The 14,536-nt window shown below is 37.7% G+C and overlaps 1 long non-coding RNA gene across 8 annotated transcripts in view; it reads left to right on the top strand.

Moving 5' to 3' along the window:
• LOC125095897 (uncharacterized) overlaps positions 1-14,536 on the top strand; it is a 69,431-nt gene that overhangs the window by 39,811 nt on the left and 15,084 nt on the right. For 6 of the 8 annotated variants that reach the window (XR_007125993.1, XR_007125987.1, XR_007125990.1 and 3 more), the window contains 3 exons: positions 5,243-5,380; positions 6,649-6,808; positions 8,624-11,721. This is a non-coding gene — a long non-coding RNA (uncharacterized LOC125095897). Of the gene's footprint in view, positions 1-5,242; positions 5,381-6,648; positions 6,809-8,623; positions 11,722-14,536 lie in introns of those variants that run through there. The other 2 variants (XR_007125991.1, XR_007125988.1) reach the window with 1 other exon arrangement.

Here is a 14,536-nt window from a genome sequence, read left to right as displayed (position 1 = left end):
AACCAAGGGAGCTGCTGCTTCTGGTCAATGACCATGACTGCTAATGACCACATTTGGTTCAGTCATGGAGTCAATCACAACAAGTATTTGCATCCAAGATAAAGTTACCATTAAGGAAATATTGGGCAATAGGAGACCCCCCCAAAAAGAGGAAACTCATTTATCAAGAAGATAAAGAAAGGAAGGGTTTGTAGTAGATGTAGAAGAATAATCTACAATGAAATGAAACTATACTCTTAGCCATTCATGAAGATGCAGGGTATTTTCATTTTTCACAACATTTTTCACTGTGTGATTTTAGCCAAGTTATTTATCACTCAAAGCCTCAGTTTTCTCCTATGTTAAAGGGATAGTGATACTTACCTCATACAGTTGTTCTAAGGAGATAATGTAAGTGCTGAGATATGATAGTTATAGGTAACTGGTATTATCAAAACTATTAGTATTAATATAAACTGCAGATTCACATTCGACTTCAAGGTTTTGCTATCCCTAACCTAATAAAGTGTGCAGACTATAAGAATAAATGTAAAAACAAAGCATTTAGAGGGGTGCCTGGGTGGCTTGTTCAGTTGAACTTCCCACTCTTGGTTTTGGCTCAGGTTGTGATCCCATGGGTTATGGGATCGAGCCCTGTGTGGGACTTCATGCTCAGTGGGAGGTTGGCTTGAGGATTCTCTCCCTCTGCCCCTCTCCCCCTCCCCCTCTCCCCACTCTCTCTCTCTGTCTTTCTAAACTAAATAAAATTTAAAAAAATTAGATGATTGAATGATTGGAGTAGAGTGCATATGGAGAGAAAAAAGTTCTAATAAATTTTTGAATCAATGCATTGTGTCCATTAGTTCTCATCCTTTCATTTTATACCAGGGATCTTTCAAAAGGTAGCCATGTACTTGTGCTTTTGATTAATTTCATTCTTTGTACATGAAGTGGGATTATAAATTAAAGACACTAGTTTCTATAAATTCCCCTCCTTATCCATAGTCCCATTTTGCCTACTTCTTGTGAGGTTTCTTTCTCTTGCTTCTCTGTGGGATAAATTTAAATTTGCTCACCTTGTTCAAAGAGAAAACATTATGACGCTTAATCCTGAAAAAAAAACTCTACTTTGTAATCTAACTTTTTAAAAAATGGTAAAAAAAAAAAAAAAAAAAAAAAAAGTAGCCAGAGTAAAATGTTAAACAAAACAAAACAACAAAAACCCTGAACAAAGTGAGTGTTAAGATATGGTGGAATTATTGTTACAAAAACAGAGAAACCACTGAAAACTACTCTGGTTTTGTTTCAAGTATTTTCGTCTCAATGAGCTTCAGCTTTTGCTTGGTCCACTGAAATTCACTGAATTCAGGGAAATGTTGAGATTTGAAAGGGTAACAATGGGTGGTAGTTACAGCCTCAGAACACAGCACCTGGGAGTGGTGGTTTTCTTGTGTTTCACTGTTTGAATCTTTCAAAAGAGAAGTGAAATTCTATAATCCAAAGTTCATTGATTTATTTTGTTTTGACCTGCATTTTCTTGTGCAATTTCTCAAAAATTAGTCTGTTTAGATTTGAAAACTGTATAGACAATTTTTTTAGGCAGTATTTTCATAGAAAAGAAATTAGGACTGAAATCCAAGAACTTGGTTGCCTAACACTTAAAAATTAGGATAACTTAATTCAGTTTTCAAAAGGTGTTCCATAATTATTAATTTATTATTGAATTAGATGCGCTAGCTTTTTCAAGCAGTTTTACTGTGTTATTTTTTAAATTTAAAATTATTTTTAATTGTGGTAAAAAAAACCCACGAAATTTGTCACCTTGACCATTTTGAGTTAACTGCAGTTGTGCCGTAGATTCACATTGCTGTGCAAGAGAGCTCCAGAACTTTCTCATCTTGCCAAACTGAACTTCTATACTCATTAAACTAGAACTCCCCATTTTCTCATCCCCCAAACTCTGCTCCATTCAGTTTTTTTTTTTTTTAAGATTTTACTTATTTATTGATAAAGCACAAGCAGGTGGAGGGGCAAGTAGAGGGAGAGGGGAGGAGAGGGAAAGGCAGGCTCACCACTGAGCAAGGAGCCTGGTGTGGGGCTCGATTCCAGGGCCCCAGGATCATGATCTGAGTGGAAGGCAGATGCTTAATGGACTGAGTCACCCAGGCACCCCCAGTTTTTAAGTGAGGCATATATATGCTTTGTGATTATAATTTGATAAGGCCAGAGGTCATTTAGGTGGATTGCAAACTGTAGGGTATGGTGCTTTTACTTGAACATGTGGACAAATGGCAGGAAATGAATGTTCATAGTACTTTTATTAGTTGAACTATAGGCTACTACTTAATGGCACATATGAAGTACTTGAAAAGTAGGCATCACTCATACTTTTGAGTAGTAAAGTTTACAATCCAAGTTCAAACCGAAACTGGAAGCAGGCAGAAAATCCTGATAATAAAGGAGAGTAACTTTTGAAATATAAAAATAATTGAGAAGTTATGGTATTATTTTCCATTGTGATCTTTAGAAAGGCAAATATTCATTTCAGTATTGTTTTGTCGAGGTACTACGAGCATGCCAAGAAGTATGTTCACAGGTCCTGAGTTATCCCCTCCCTGGACTTTTCAAAGGTGTGCCTAAGGAGGCTGCCTTGGCCACAGTACAAGACAAAATCTAGAAGGAGGAAATGCTGAGATGTAGGTAGAGATATCTCAGAGACCTCATCTGCTTAACTGAAAGCATTTTTTAAATGTTCATGGAAATGAATATGATGGAAGAGCTTTCAGTGCTAGAGAGAGTGAGGGCCCAACTGCCTGGTGCAGTTCTCCTCCACTTACTTAAAATGTCAAGGTGATGAGATACCATCTTACTGGCTACCCCTGGCATCATCTTCATAGCCTCCATGTTCTAATATGATGGGCAAAATAGGGCAAGATGATGATGATGATGATGGTGGTGGTGGTGGTGGTGGTGATCCTAAGAACAGTGATCACCCAAACTCATGGATGTTCTATTCTTACCTCAGGTGTTTTGCCTGATATGTCTCAGATTTTGGAAACTCAAGGTTCAATGACACTTTTTAAGCCTCTACAGGATTAAATATATAGATCTTACAACCCAGAGCTGTTTAACACTTGGTTCTAGTGTGTTTCAGGTACATTTTACATTAAACAGGTTTTTATGTGTCAATCTGGGAATGTAATTATCATTTATAAACTTGTTTCCTCACTAAAAATGTATTTTGAGTCCAAAACAAATAAATTAAAAATTTTAAGGAAATGACCCTTTTTAAGTAGGAAATTGTTTCAATTTGTTCTTGTAATTCTGTGTCAGCATTTAATAAAATATTTTAATTTGGTTTTGGAATGAAATCTATAGCTTAATTTTAATAACGAGGAGAACAGTAAGGTAGCTAAAAAATGAACAGTATTACATATATTAATTTCTTGATACCTATTGGTTGAATTAATTAAGTACAAAGTCATTTATATTTAGTTATTTGACTTCAAAATATAGGATAAGATTTTTTTTTTAAGATTTTATTTTTTTATCTGACAGAGATCACAAGTAGGCAGAGAGGCAGGCAGAGAGAGAGAGGAGAAAGTTGGCTCCCCGAAGAGCAGAGAGCCCAATGTGGGGCTTGATCCCAGGACCCTGGGTCCATGACCTGAGCCGAAGGCAGAGGCTTTAACCCACTGAGCCACCCAGGTGCCCCTAGGATAAGAGTTTTTAAACTTCAGTTGAATTTTATAATGTTACTTACTTTTATAATTAACATGAATTTTCACATCACTGAACTCACATGTTTTGCCTCCTTTGGCTTTATTTGTATTTGGCCACTACTTATTCTGAGTAGTGGAGAGAGTTAACCTAAAGCTATAAATATTGTTCAGGCAATCTACAAATCCAAGGACAGATAATCATGTACAGCAGTGTTAAAACTGCTTATGTAGTGATAAGCTACAGGAAAATGTGAGAGAGAGGAATAAGTGGTTATAGTGAGTCATTTAACCAATTCTGGGTTGCTAACATGCTATTGAGAAAGTCTTTTTTTTTTTTTTTTTTTTTTTTTTTTAATTTTAAGAGTCTTCCTGTGGTGGAATATATAGAGATAACCTCAGTATTAATGATAGCATACTGGCATATGAAGGCAAACTATATGTTACATCTCTTATCTTGTTTCTTGCTGGAAGTGATCAGCTGATTTGGCCTCCCCGCCTGGGTTTTCTTCCTTTCTCAAAGTCCCATTTGATTCTCTCTCTCAGTTGGTGGGGATAGCTTTCTTGGTTAAAGGAAGACCATCTTCAAGGCAAGAGAATATGGGTGGCTGCCCTCTTCTACTAGGACCTACACTAGAGTTAACATAGCGAGCTCACTCTTTTACCCAAATGGTCATCTATACCTTGGGGACATTAAACAATGTGGAAAGGGCCCAGGGAACACCAGAAATGGCACCTGGTTAGAAACTTAGAGACCTTGTGGATATGTGTAAGGACATCCTAATAATTTCATCAGTATTTACCATTAATTGAATGTTTTCCATGTGCTAGGTGCTATATACACCACCTTGTTCAAACCTCTCAAGATCTTATAAGGTACAGGATACCTTATAAGATTAATTTTCTGATTAATCCCATTTCAAGATTAGAAAAAAAACCCCAGAGATTTAGAAAAAAAACTGTGTTAAAACATATCCCTCAAGCTGATGCAGACAGTAAAACAGACCTAGAATTCACTCAAAGATTGTTAGACCCCAACACAAATATGTCAATTATTCTGCTAGTGTTTACTACCATGGTGGTGGGGATTCGTTACAGACATCGTTACTGTTCTTTGTGTGACTGTTTAATCTAGTTATTGCCAATTACTTAAATTTAAAGTTCTTTACATTTCTCATTTGTTCTCCTTCCTTCTTCTTTTTCACCTTTGGTCATTTTCTTCCCACTTCTGATATCATTCCCAAGTTGGTAGCAAAGGCCACAATTCCTGCCCATTTTCTCCTCTTACTACAAGACCTGGATTAATTAGGACAAAGGAGCCAAAAGTACAGTAGCCAGTCAGTTTCTCTTTCTGTGTGCTTTAGCCCAGAGTTCAGGATGAATTTAGATTACGCATACTCAAGGATATCCATGAGTAATAACTATAAGCTTCGTCGTAGATAACTGTATTGGGTGTGTTTAAATGTACAACTCTGTTTTTCTATTATTATGTGATATTTCATGTTGACTTGTCAAACTGAAAAATACCCATATTGATTTTGCAGAAAGCTTCACATGTGAGATAAATGCACTCAAAGACTCCTCACAAGTAGCTCTTTGGAGCTTCAGACGTGAAATGGATCATTCCTCAATCTGTAATAGACCCTTCTGTGAAGCTCTTCAATCAAACCTGAGAATTCAAGGTGAAATTGAGGGGAGGATGGGAAACCCCTACAGGGGGATTTGAGTGGACTAGCTGAGAAAGGAACAGGGGGTATTTGCTGCCTCTTTTTTCAGTTTTTTTTTTTTTTTTTTTTTTCTTGAGCATAGGAAGCCTGTCAATCACTGTGTGACCTTATACGCTGTATACATATAATACCTGGGCACAAGGAGACAGCCATAGAGGTGCTCACAGAGCTGCTGTCATACGCGCCTTTGATTTCGTTCTGCTTATCATTTTTTTTCTAACAATTTTCAGGTTATTTTTAAAGTGGCTATTTTTTTTAAAAAGATTTTTTATGTATTTGACAGAGAGAGATCACAAGTAGGCAGAAAGGCAGGCAGAGAGAGAGGAGAGGAAGCAGGCTCTCCATGGAGCAGAGAGCCCAATGCAGGGCTCGATCCCAGGACCCTGGGATCATGACCTGAGCCGAAGGCAGAGGCTTTAACCCACTGAGCCACCCAGGTGTCCCAAAGTGGCTATTTTATACAGATTTATTATATAGGGTTTCTCTTTCCACCAAATCATTTCTATTGTTATATTTGATAGAGCAAAATTGTTTTTTGTGAAAAGCATACATAATCTTTTAAAAAAATTAGTGACATATAATAACTACTTTAGTTAGAAAGAATTGTCATATTTTGTTAAGTAGTGATCCTGGTAAGTGCATCTTACTTAAGAATCATGTTTATAGATCATGTAATGACTTTCAATTAGTTTGTTCCCAGTAAAGCAGTAAAAGTTACCCCTTGTAAGGAAAATAGCATCTTCTGAAATTGTTTTGGTGTCACATTTTTTAATTTATTTGGGTGCACATTTTTAGTTGGACATTTCTAGGTTAATTAAAAAAAAACTCAAGAATTTTCAATGGGCTATTTAGTTTGGGGGAGCAGTGAATCCTTGACACCAAACTAAGTAATAAAAACTATGCTTTGGAATTTATGCTCAAATACCGAATATGTTTGATAATAGTTTTTGATGCTCAAGCTGCTACGAAATGATTGCTATCCCCTCGCTGTGTTGTAATTTTTCCTAAGCCATGGAAACAGTGTTGTTTGTAAAGCTCGCATATTAGTATAATCTTAAGAGCATATTAATTGCCCAGGAGGTTTTATGTATTTGTTCTGCACATGTGATTAAAGATCACGGCAGCTTATACGGGATAATTTTAGAGATGGAGAAAATGACTATTGTAATACTTGCTACTCTCAGTTTCCTCTACAGCAATGCCCTTACACCTTTCTTTTTCAGGCATTTTGTAGCATCCTAAACAGAAGGATATTGAAGGGAGCTGATTCTGCTTTGATCCTTGTGCTTGTTGTCAAAGCGCTTGGGATTGAAGAGACTGTTGGCTACAATTGACTGTGACAATTAGGAGATGATCAGAGCCCTAGAGTGGAGCACTTAAAGGGTAATTTACATGTCAGTTTGTCGAATAAGAAAAAAAAAGATATTCAGCTAAGATTTTTTTTTTTTTTTTTTTTTTTTTTTCCCCTCAGAGCCTTGTAAACTGCAATTTGTGCTCTGGTAAGAAAAACCTGGCAGAGGAGTTAGGATAGCCATTACCATTTGAAAAGAAGCAATCATAAGGCCGCTGCTGAGCCCTTTGTCCACTAAAAATGCTGATTTGCAGGCAGTGAGTGAAAAAGTGGAACCATCACTAAATAAAACCTTGAGCTAGGTAACAACCCTCCGGCCCCCACCCTTGCTGGCTTTTTAAATGTTGGTTAAAGGTGTTTTTAAAAAATGTATCTTAAATCCGATACTTACTATCATTACAACATTGTTATTGGTCATGAATGTCCTTTCCTAAAGAAATAATATAAAGGATGCATTGAGGAAGTGGTAGGTGGAAGAGAGGCCAACAGTGAATTCAGAGGCTGATGCTGGCTATCAGTTGTATCTTACTCTGGTGCTTTGTACAGCATCACGATTTTCCACCAGTCAGTCCTTTACACTCTATTTTCCCTCTACTCTACCCTATCACTGTGCTCCTGGGTTTCCCATTTGTATTTATACTCCGATTTTAAAGTGGGAACTGTATTTCTAAACTTCACATATTTAACCTATTTGGGTGCACTTGGCTAAAAATATAAAGCACTTTCCGTCATGATTTACTATTCATATGTGGTCATCTGTATACTTTTCTGTTAGGTATCCATATACAGAAGTAAAAAAAAAAAAAAAAAAAAAAGCCAGAAAGCGAAAAGAAGACAATTGCCAGTAAATATATGGAGATAGCAGTCACACATCATCTATTTGCCAAAAAGAATAAGAAAAATCAGTTATTTCAAGAATTTTTGAGTCCCCCACCCAGAAATCATTGATAATAATAATAATAATAATAAACATGTAGTTGCAAGCTTTCCATATGGAAAATTACCTAAAAAATAAGTTAGTGTATCAACACAACCATCCTGTCCAGACATACTCAAGTTTGGTGTGTGTATCTAATTCAGAGATACATGTTAACTTTCAATGGCAGATACATTTTATATTGCATTTTTTGGATACTTGGCTATGGTGACAGGCATTTCCAGAAAGGCAGCAGGTTAGAAATGTCTTTATCAACACCAGCTTTACCGATGAGAGCTAAGAGTTTGCCTGGCCTCCAAAAGCCAGATTTTGAAGCACCTGGATACTGCGTGTTGGGTTTTCGGGCACCCTTCCATTAAAGACATTCACACTTCCGGGTAAGAGAGCTCTATTTCTTTTATATCTAATACCTTAACAACAACAACATTTTTTTCAAGGGATGCCTTATGAAAGGACTTGCTTTCTACTTGTGGAGGTTTCTGAAAATCACAATAGTCAGTGGGGAGCTGGTTGAGAGAAGTCAGTAATTCACAGATACTGACACCTTCTCTGACTGCTTTACAGAAGGCCCTGAACTTCTTTATAAAGTTTTTAAACTCTAGTTTTCCTTGTGTGCACGCCCCTCTTGCAAAGAAGAATACAAGAGCCAGGGAAAAAATAACAATGACTAGGTTAGTAAGTGCTAAGAGGATAATGAGACAGGGAGTCAGAGAAGGTCTGGGCTTCCTTAGCATGTGTCTGCAGATGCAGGCAATGGTAAATCTGTATCAAAAATCAGGCACAGCAGGAGGTGTTCGTCTCCCAGGTAATGGGTAAATGATGAGCAGATGAGCCATCCTTGTATCGATTTAAGCATTTTGTTCCAGCCAGTCACAATTAACTTTGATTTGTTTTTACTTTCCTCTTATAGGTTTGCATTTAAAACACTCTTGGAGCACTAATTGTATAAAATTCTGGTAACTGCACATTCTCTTTTTAGAGAGGTAATGAGCGAATGAATGAAAAGGCAGGGATTATTTGCCATTCTAAGAGCGGGGATTTTCAGAACATTTCTACTTGACTGAAATTGTTTTGGAAGGTGAGCTGGAACAAGAATCCTGCAAATAAAATGAAGTGACTCTGCATGTGGTTTTGGGATGTTTCTCTTCATCAAAGAATTCTGCAGAACCGCTCTGGGACTTAAGTTGATTTAGATTTTATTTATGAAAGAATATTTAGGTGAATCCTATGAAAACATCTTAAAGTACACATATTTGACTCTTAACAAGTAAGTGGCAGTTTTTTGAAGGCTCATTTGGAATTATTTGAAAAGAGTTTCCCTCTTACTATCACAGTGTTTTTTCACTCTACAAATTGCCATGTTGTGACAAAATAAATTATTGAAATGCTTTGATAAGTTTTTAGAAATGTGCCCAAGGAAACAATATGTAAATTGTTAAAGTTAATTCACATGTCAGTTTATTGAAATGTTGCTGCTACTGAAAACTCCAAGAACCTTTAGCACAACATTCCAGAACATTTGCAGTTTTAATGAGTAGCTCTTTCTTTGTATGTGCTTGGAGGTGGCAATAGAGTTGCCAGATACAGCAAATAAAAGTAAAGAATTCCTAGTTAAATTTGAATTTCTGATCAATAGTGAATATTTGTTCACATAAACATGTCCCGTGCCATGTTCACTTTTTATCAGGGAACCCTAGGTGGCACTCTGATTGGGTAGAAATTGCAACCATGCATTGAATGGACAACCTAATTATTTATAAATTATAAATTGCCACTTATAAATCATCTTACCTTTCACTGTCAGATTAGATAGGGCAACGAGCTTACCCCCTTCAAATAGAAGCCACAAGGCTTTTTAACTCATTAATGCTGAGTTTAATTTCCCCCATCACGTTCCCTGCATAAGCTGTGACTCGTCATTTCAAGTATATAGTAATTTCTGCCTGACTAATATAATGGAGACTTCAGAGGTGGTGGCAGAGGAGTCTGGCTTACCCATACTGATCAGGCTCTGACTGGAGTGTTTCCTGGTTATGGGGATAGAGAACTGAATGAGGCATTGAGAATATATTATCTTTGTGAAGCCACATCTTTCTTTGGTGGCAATATTATGACTACATAGGTAACCAAGTTGGAAACCCCTGCAATTCAGATCCCAGTTGGAGCATCTGGGAAAGTAAAGTTTCTGTGTTTCTTTTATTTTATTGCACTGAACTTTGTTCACCATAATCTACTTGCTATGAAAGAAGCTAAGCTAGAGCTTAGAGAAAAGTATGTATCTGATGTATCTTTGAAACCAGTGTTCAAGTCTCTCAATAGTTTGAGCTGCTATCACAAAGTATCATAGACAGTGTGGATAAATAACAGAAATTTATTTTTGATGGTTCTGGAAGCTGGACGTCTGAGATCAGAGTCCTGACATGGCCAGGATGTAGCAAGAGCCCTCTTCCACATTTGTAAATGGCCATCTTCTTTTGTCCTCAAATGGTGGAAAGCAGAGGACTCTGATCTCTTTAGTCCCTGACAAGGGCACTAATCCTGTTAGGGAGCACTCTACCCTCATGACCTAATTGTCATCTCCCAAAGGCCGCACCTCCTAATACGTATCATCACATTAAACGTTAGTGTTTCAACATATGAATTTGGCAGGGGAACACAAACATTCAGTCTGTAACAATTTTTCCCTGTCTTGGCGCTTTTTATGGTCTGTCAGAAAGACTATTTGTGCAGAAAAGTTTTAGGGTCCTGTTTTTCATTCTCTAGGCCCCCTTCCAGTTTTAGCAGTAGCTTCAGGAATGGTTCTTCACAAGCCCAGGCCTCCAGAGCATTGTTTGAGTCTTCCTAATTTCTGTCTCAGAGTCTTTTCCCGAACTGGAGAAGGCTGCTCAATGCTTCCTCAAGGTTGGCATGGAAATGTGGGAGACAGTTAACACCATCAAGGGCAGCCCTCAACGGATGGGAGACAGGAGCTTGTGGACAAACATTTCAACCACTTACCATTTAGACAGGTAGATCTGAGAAGCACTCAGCACGGTTATGTAGGTATCTATCTCTGCAGGGATCTTATGTAGATTGTTTGGATTTTCCACCAAGCCTACTTCATTCTGTACATTTTTTCAGCCTGTTTCTAGGGGTAACCAACATGCATCCAATTCTTCATCTCAGGCTCTGTTTTAGGGTAACTCCAACTAAGACACCCCGATGCTATCTTCTTCCCAGCACCATGGCCCTCTCCTTGCTCTGAGTCTGGATGCTTTGCTTCCTTTGGTTCCACCAAAGTTTACTTTTCTTATTATCAGAGGAAGACCATTCTGCTGATGTACCTGCTATTAAAACAGAGTCATATTGCTTAAAAAAGTATATCATGCACATCCCCATCACCTAACCTCCATTACAGTGAAAGCTACTTTTTATTTGGACACACACTCCACATGAGGGTACATGCTAAAGGATACATGAATAATGTTTTATTTAGTCCTCAATGTATCACCAAGAAAGAATCAACATTTCTATTTCATAGACAAAGAAACTGAGGCTCAGAAGGACTAAGGGATTTCCTTCAAGACCATGAAGCTAGTGAGTGGTAGGATAAGCATTGACTTCTGACCTGACTCCAAAGCCCATTTTTTAAGCTACTGTTCTATAGAAACTACCATATAAAGCTCTTAGAAATTAATATTTCTTTGTCAAATTCTAGTATGAACAGCTAAAGAGATGATTGGGTAGGGAGTAGGGACCAGAACTGGTTCATATCAAAGAAGGAATTTTTTTTTTTTAAAGCTCTTGTTTTTGGAGCACCTGGGTGGCACAGACAGTTAAGTCTCTGACTCTTGTTTTTGGCTTATCATGATCTCAGGGTTGTGAGATCAAGTGCCACCTTGGGCTATGCATTAAGAAAAAATAGGAAAATTTTGGTTACTAAATTTGGTCACAAAGTTTGTGCTGTTGGTGACATTCCTGCAGTCTGCTTTATGGTTGTTTAAGTGGTCAATCTCTCTCTCTTTTGGCTTTATATGAAGGCAAGAAGGAAAGAACAAGATCATAGTTGTTTTTTTTTTTTTTAAATTTTTTAAAAAAGACTATTTATTTGAGAGAGAGAGGGAGAGAGAAAGAGGAGAGGGACAAGTATCTTCTACACTGAGTGGGAACCCTAACATGGGGCTCGATCCCATAACCCTGAGATCATGACCTGAGCTAAAATTAAGAGTCAAAAGCCACCCAGCTGTCTGTCAAGATAATAAGTTTTGTTCATGAAATACAGTAGTGATAAATTTTCATACACACACACACAAAGGCAAAAAATGCTTCCTGTATCAACTTACAGTTGAGCAAAAATTTGAAGTTTTGGTTTTATTATGAGACCTGGAGCTCTATGAATCTATGTATATTCTGGCTCATGGTATCTTACACATGATAGGACTTGATAAATATACACTGAATGAATTAACTGGAGTATTGTGGAATATAATTTAAATTGACTTAAGTAAGTTCAAACTTTTAGTGATTTGCTTTACTAAACAATTGACTTTAGCATCTTTTAAGATATGTTATTTGAAAAAGGTTAAAATTTTAACAGTCATATAATTTAAGGCAGTGTCTGGAACAATGTAATAACATGGTTCTTAATGAAATATGGTGACTTCAGTTAATTTAAATCTACTGGAGACAAAGAGAAGTGGAAAGATTTCATCTGTAGGCACACGATTAGAGCGGTGTGGGCATGCTAGAGTTCAATGGTCAAATAGAGTAAACAGGGGCTCCTGGGTGGCTCAGTGGGTTAAAGCCTCTGCCTTCAGCTCAGGTCATGATCCCAGGGTCCTCGGATCGAGCCCCGCATCGGGCTCTCTACTCAGTGGGGAGCCTGCTTCCTCCTCTCTCTCTGCCTGCCTCTCTGCCTACTTGTGATCTCTGTCTGTCAAATAAATAAAATAAAATATTTTAAAAAAATAGAGTAAACATGTGCCTTTGTGGAGACAGGGAGAGGCTACTCAGAACAGCCACAACTGTTCTCCATTTAGAAAAGGGTGAAAGAGTTACTAGTCCTCCTTTACAACTTAGGTTGGGAGGAATGGTTCCTTGGCAGCTTTCCTCTGCCTGACTCTTCCAATCTTCTCAAAGTTAACATATTTCATAAATATTAAAATTTTGACCTTCTTACAAACTGACTGCATTTTGGGATCAGTTCTATAAACCTATCATCTTTATCCTATTGTATCCCTTGATGTAGAGGTAGGGGTTTACCCATGCAAATCTTCCTGACTTTCTATTGGTTGAATTTCAAATTCTCTTCAAATTGCCATGTGGTGAGGAATCCAACTGTATGGCAGTTTCCAAAAAACTTCATGAGGTTGTTAGCTTAGAACAAGAGAAGGGATATTCGTATGCAATTTCTGTTTGTGCTTGTTAGTCACTGTTAGTTTCTTGTGGCAACTATAGTAACTGGTAGGCCCTCAAGAGTGAAAGTGGAGATTACCACCATCTCAGAGCCATCTCCACTGGCAGCATTAGCTATACCAATGAAAAATAACATACTTAATCTTCCCATAGTTCCTAATGGAAGCTATCTAACAAGCAAAAGTAGGTCTTGTCTATTACATTGCAGACTATAAAAGAGAAGTCTAATGTTTTGCCATTCAATATGCAGGGAATACTTTCAGATTCCATAGAAACTAAAGGAACCTCAACATGTGTGCAAACGTCTAAAATTCTACTCAATTATATATACTCAAGTATATACTTTATATAAATTATGTAATAAAGTATGTATAATGTTTTGGGACGCTTGGGTGGCTCAGTTGGTTAAGCAGCTGCCTTCGGCTCAGGTCATGATCCCAGCGTCCTGGGATTGAGTCCCACATCGGGCTCCTTGCTCATCAGGGAGCCTGCTTCTCCCTCTGCCTCTGCCTGCCATTCTGTCTGCCTGTGCTTGCTCTCTCTCCCTCTGACAAAAAAGAAAAGTATGTATAATGTTTTATATAAAATATATAATTATATGTAATAATTATATAATACATATAAAATTTTTTTAAGTAAGCCCTAGGCCCACGGTGGGGATTGAACTCATGACTCCAAGATCAAGAATTGCATGCTCTATTGACTGAGCTAGCCAGGTGATCCCAAAGGTTAGTTTTGAAGCTTTTGTACAGCGGAACCAAACTTCTCCTTGCCTACAGTTTAAATTATTTTGATTGGCTGAATTGTAGTGGATTATTTAAAATGTAAGTAGCAGAAAATAATATGTTTAGTTATGTACCAATTACTATATCTAAACGCTAATTAAGATTAGGATATACTAGGGGTGCCTAGGTGGCTCAGTTGGATAGTTGTCTGCCTTTGGCTCAGGTCATGATCCCAGGGTCCTGGGATCAAGCCCCGTGTTGGGCTCCCTGCTCAGTGGGGAGTCTGTTTCTCCCTCTTCCTCTGCCCCCTTCCTGCTTGTGTGCTCTCTCTATTTCTCTCTCTCTCAAATAAGTAAATAAAATCTTTAAAAAAAATAATATTAGGATATAGGGGCGCCTGGGTGGCTCAGTGAGTTAAAGCCTCTGCCTTCGGCTCAGGTCATGATCCCGGGGTCCTGGGATCGAGCCCCGCATCAGGCTCTCTGCTTGGCAGGAAGCCTGCTTCCTCCTCTCTCTCTCTGTCTGCCTTTCTGCCTACTTGTGATCTCTGTTAAATAAATGGATAAAATCTTAAAAAAAAAAGATTAGGATATATGAATCAGAGCAGCTAAATGTGAATAAACAAATATTACATAATTGACCCAGGTAGAAAAATTAGACTCATATACACCTTTATGTAAGTAATGTTCACAGTGGGAAACACA

The sequence above is a fragment of the Lutra lutra genome, chromosome 3, assembly GCF_902655055.1.
Source record: "Lutra lutra chromosome 3, mLutLut1.2, whole genome shotgun sequence".
In the NCBI taxonomy this organism is placed as follows: Eukaryota; Metazoa; Chordata; class Mammalia; order Carnivora; family Mustelidae; genus Lutra; species Lutra lutra.
This window is presented reverse-complemented; position numbering and strand designations above follow the sequence as displayed.